Consider the following 5,731-nt stretch of genomic DNA (forward strand, 5'->3'; position numbering starts at 1 on the left):
ACAACTATTGCTGAAAATTACCATCATTAATTAGAACTTGAACAGTCATTTGGAAGTGTGAATGGACGGTTTTGAATGACCATAAGGTGTGAACATCATGAACCGAATAGCCACAATGTACCAGCAATGTGAAGAAATAAATGGCAGCTTTGGAGAATGGAAAATCATCTCTTTGGCCGAATGGTCACTTAGAGAACTTCAACAATCAGCACACCATCTTTAATATAGTCCATGCATGTATCATTGGTGCATTGAACCCAACATGCATGCATCTTCACATCCATTGAATCTTCATGCATGAATCTGCCAATGAATCTTCAAATTCGGCTGTACCTAAAAACACACATGAACTTAATTAATTTCAATCAAATTAAGCTGAACTAAGTAAATACATAATGTGAACATCCTAATTTAACATTGAAACAACTTAAATATTAATAAAGCATGACACAAATTCGGTTGAACAGATTTAAGACATGTAATAATTTAGACAAACTAAATGAAATCAAGACATCTTTAATGTAACTAAATTAAGACATATTAAACACTTATATTAAATAAAAACATATTAATAAGCTGTAATAAGACTTAATTAAATGCTTATTTAAATGGTTTAAAATCCAGCAGCAATTTAATTAGCTAGAACGAATTTCAACTTCAAAGAAGTTGAAAATATTCAGCTCGTCTTTAAGCTCTTTGCTTTCATTTTCCTCAATCCGTTCCACCAATGCTAAAATAGCAACTTTAAATCGTTTAGCTCTAGCTCGCGTTATTGGACCAATGGGCAGCTTAATAGCTTCTTGTTCGTTCTCCATTTGGTTCGTAGGCAAGCTCACATCATTCCCCTCCTCTTCAGAACGATTTGTCCTCAAATCGGAATCTGCATCAAACGGAGACAAATCAGAAACGTTGAAAGTCGCGCTAACATTATATTCACCAGGCAAGTCCAATTTATAAGAATTGTCATTAATTCGTTCAAGGACTTGAAACGGTCCATCCCTCTCGGAAGTAGTTTAGATCGTCGTTGCATAGGAAATCTTTCCTTGCGCATATGCAACCACACCCAATCTCCCGGCTCAAACACAACTCGTTTACGACCTTTGTTAGCATGTTGTTCATAGTTCTTGGTCCTTGCCTCAATGTTTTCTCGAACTCGTTGGTGCAATTGCTTGACGAAATCAGCTTTACGCTTTCCATCTACATGCACAAATTGGTTAGAAGGCAATGGCATTAAATCAAATGGTGTTAACGGATTGAAACCATAAACGATTTCAAAAGGAGAAAATTTGGTAGCTGAGTGAATAGCTCGATTATACGCAAACTCCACATGTGGTAAACATTCTTCCCAAGCCTTCAAATTTTTCCGGATGATAGCTCGAAGCAATGTAGACAAAATCCGATTGACCACTTCGGTTTGGCCGTCCGTTTGCGAATGGCAAGTGGTTGAAAACAGCAACTTCGTTCCAAGGCGCCCCCATAGTGTCCTCCAAAAATGGCTAAGAAACTTCGCGTCTCGGTCGGACACAATCGTCCTAGGCATGCCATGCAACCTGACCACTTCTTTGAAAAATAAATTAGCAATATTCACGGCATCATCAGTTTTATGACATGCTATAAAATGAGCCATTTTTGAGAACCTATCTACAACCACAAATATTGAATCTCGGCCATTTTTACTCCTCGGTAAACCTAGCACAAAATCCATTGAGATATCAGACCAAGGGGTTTCGGGAATAGGCAATGGCTTATACAAACCATGGGGCTTAATTCGTGACTTAGCCCGTTTGCATGCAATGCATCGATTACAAAACCGTTCGACATCTCGTCGCATCTTAGGCCAAAAGAAATGTTCGTTGAGCATGGCTAACGTCTTTGCAACTCCGAAGTGCCCCATTAATCCTCCACTATGAGATTCTTCGATCAACACTTCTCGTACGGAACCTTGGGGTATACAAAGCTTTCCTTCTCGGAACAAGTACCCATCATGTCGATAGTACTTCTCGTAAGCTCCCTTTGCGCATAACCTAAAGAATTCACTAAAGTCAGCATCGTTGACATATAAATCTTTAAGAAATACAAACCCCATTAACTTAGCATCCAAAATATTTAACAACGCATACCTTCGAGATAGTGCATCAGCCACTACGTTTTCCTTACCTTTTTTATATTTAATAACATATGGAAAAGATTCGAGAAATTCTACCCACTTAGCATGCCGCTTATTCAACTTGTGTTGACCCTTTAAGTACTTCAAGGATTCGTGATCGGTATGTATGACGAATTCTTTGGGCCAAAGATAGTGTTGCCACGTCTCTAAGGCTCGAATCAACGAATAGAGCTCCTTGTCATAAGTCGGATAGTTTAAGACGGCACCATTGAGTTTCTCGCTAAAATAGGCAATAGGCCGTCCATCTTGCATCAACACGGCTCCAATGCCTAAACCTGAGGCATCACATTCTAACTCGAAGGTTTTATCAAAATTAGGCAAAGCTAATAACGGTGCATGAGTTAGACAATCTTTAATTTTCAAAAAGGATTTTTCTTGTTCCTCTCCCCAAACGAAGTTGGAATTCTTACGAATAACTCCAGTCAAGGGTGCGGCTAAGGTGCTGAAGTTTGGCACGAATCGACGGTAAAAACTTGCTAATCCATGGAAACTTCGGACTTGGGAGACATTCGTCGGACGGGGCCATTCTTGGATCGCCTTGACCTTCTCTTGATCGACTTCAAGGCCCTCCGAACTAACAACGAAACCTAAAAACACAACCTTGTTAGTGCAAAATTCACATTTCTTTAAATTAGCATACAAAGTTTCTTTCCTCAATACTTCCAAGACAGCCTTCAAATGTAAAACATGATCATCTAAATTTTTACTATAAACTAATATATCATCGAAGTATACGACGCAAAATCTACCAATAAAAGGTCTTAGAACGTGATTCATAAGCCTCATGAACGTGCTTGGGGCGTTCGTTAAGCCAAATGGCATAACGAGCCATTCGTAAAGCCCATGCTTCGTTTTAAATGCAGTCTTCCATTCATCACCCTCACGCATCCGTATTTGGTGATAACCACTCTTAAGATCAATTTTTGAAAACAGACTTGCGCCACTTAGCTCGTCAAGCATATCATCCAATCGTGGTATAGGATGACGATACTTGATAGTTATCTTGTTTATAGCACGGCAGTCCACGCACATCCTCCACGTTCCATCCTTTTTCGGGACAAGCAAAACAGGCACGGCGCATGGACTAAGGCTTTCGCGCACATAGCCCTTTTCAAGGAGTTCATTTACTTGCTTTTGTAATTCTTTCGTCTCTTCAGGATTGCTCCGGTAAGCAGGTCGGTTTGGAATCGCGGCTCCCGGCACAAGATCTATTTGGTGTTCGATTCCACGAATAGGTGGTAACCCACTCGGGATTTCTTCCGGGAATACGTCTCGAAATTCCTGCAACACAGACAAAATAGAAGAGGGCAACTTATCATCAAATTCGTTAGTGCCAAGCAAGCTCTCCTTGTACAAAAGAACCAATAATGGTTGTTTCAATAACATCGATTTTCGAACTTCTCTCTCTTTTACCAACAAATTCTTTTTTTCATTTTCATCACTCGTTTCTTTTTCTTTTGAATCACTCTCTTTTTTTTATCACTCATCTTTTTGTTTTTCTTCTTTTCTTCACTCTTTTCTTTATTCTTTTCATTTTTTTGCTCTCTCTCGATTTCTTTTGATTTTTCAATCGAACTCCTCATTTTGAGTTGATCTTCATACACTTGTTTCGGTGATAATGGAGCTAACGTCACCATTCGTCCCATGTGTTTGAAAGAGTATCGGTTTGTATATTCGTCATGAATCGCTCGCTTGTCGAATTGCCAAGGCCGCCCCAAAAGAAGATGCCCCGCATGCATTGGTACGACGTCACACATAACTTCATCTTGATACTTCCCAATTGTAAACGAAATCAACACTTGCTTCGTTACCTTCAATTCTCCACCATCGTTAAGCCATTGGAGTTTATACGGATGGGGATGTTTAATGGTGGCCAATCCGAGTTTCTCCACCATCATTGAACTTGCCACATTTGTACAACTTCCCCCATCAATTGTAACGCAACAAATCTTACCTTGCACTTGACATCGCGTATGAAAAATGTTTTCGCGTTGTTGATCGTTTTCGGCACCTTGCAAAGTAAGGCTTCTCTTCACCACCAATATTTCTCCATTTTCGGCTTGTTCAACATCTTCTTCATCTTCGGTTTGTTCAATGGCCTCTTTCTCTTGTTCACTTTCAGATTCAATCTCGCCATCGTCTCGAACAAACATCACATTCCGATTTGGACATTGGCTCGCGATGTGGCCCCTTCCAAGGCATTTGAAACATTTTATGTCTCGAGATCGACTTGGTTGGGCTTCCATCTTTCCTTTACTCGTTTCGGCAATCGGTTTGTTGAACTTGGTGGCACCACTTACTTCTTTGTTTCGGCTTGGTATGTCACGTTTGTTGGTCCCTTGCCCCCACCTAGGCATAGAAGAAGTGTTAGAGAAAGTTCGTGACATACCTTTTCTTTTTAGTTGTTTTTCGACCTTTATGGCCATATGGACCATATCAATAACCTCAACATAGTGGTGTAGTTCGACGATATTTGCGATATCTCGGTTAAGGCCGGCGAGAAATCGAGCCATGGTGGCTTCTCGATCTTCCTCCACATCGGCGCGGATCATGGCCACTTCCATTTCTTTGTAATAATCCTCCACGCTTCGTTGGCCTTGAGTTAAGCTTTGGAGCTTTTGATACAACTCCCGGTGATAGTAAGCAGGAATAAAACGCTTTCTCATTATTGCTTTCATTTCCGCCCATGTAGACACGGGACGTTCTCCATTGCGTCTTCGGCTCAACGTGAGTTGATCCCACCATATTATTGCATAGTCGGAGAATTCTATAGCAGCTAACTTCACCTTTTTGCTTTCTGAGTAATTGTGGCACTCGAAAACTAATTCCACCTTCTTCTCCCATTCAAGATAGGCCTCGGGATCCGATCTTCCTTGAAAAGCAGGAATCGCCATTTTAATATTCTTTAAATCATCATCGGGCCTCTCTCGATCTCTTTGTTCTCGTGCTCGATGACCTCGTCTCCTTGCACTTTGTCGTGAACCTCGATCACTTTCATCGTCACTTTGTTCATATAGATCATTTGCATGTTGCCATGGACGTTCTCGCTCTCTTCTCGGAATAGGAGGGGTGTTCGCACGTTGGCTTTGTTCCTCCATTTGTTCCATTCGTTCATTGAGAGAATCAAATTGAGGTTGGAACAGACGAGAGATTTCTCGTACGATTGCTTGGACTTGGAGATCGGGCACTCCACCTCCGGGAACGTTTCTCCTCGGTTGAAGGTTTACTCCTCCACCAGCAGCATTCGAAGCTCCTCCACTTGTTGCTCGACGATCCGGACTCCTAGACATGTTTAAAATAAGAACAAAATATTTCCTCACCACAAAAACCTCACAAATTCGCTCACAAGAAAAGAATTCACTCCTCTCGTGTTTCACTCTATTTTCGGCTTTTATCTTGATGTACTCTCTTGCCTTTTACCTCTCAAATCCAACTCTCGATATTCTAAAAAACTACCTTAGACTTATCCCACTTGTGGGTCGGCTTCAAAGGCTAAACAAAGGAAAATCGTATGGTTTAGGGTAGGCTCGAAAGAAAGAAAGGTTTAAAGATGTGGCGTATAAA

General features: G+C 40.8%; 1 pseudogene; it reads right to left on the reverse strand.

Annotated features, from left to right (window-relative positions):
• Positions 1–947: 947 nt before the first annotated feature.
• LOC121221144 (uncharacterized) lies at positions 948–4,965 on the reverse strand (annotated as a pseudogene).
• Between the last annotated feature and the right edge of the window lie 766 nt (positions 4,966–5,731).

This window comes from Gossypium hirsutum, chromosome D09 (genome assembly GCF_007990345.1).
Source record: "Gossypium hirsutum isolate 1008001.06 chromosome D09, Gossypium_hirsutum_v2.1, whole genome shotgun sequence".
NCBI lineage: Eukaryota > Viridiplantae > Streptophyta > Magnoliopsida > Malvales > Malvaceae > Gossypium > Gossypium hirsutum.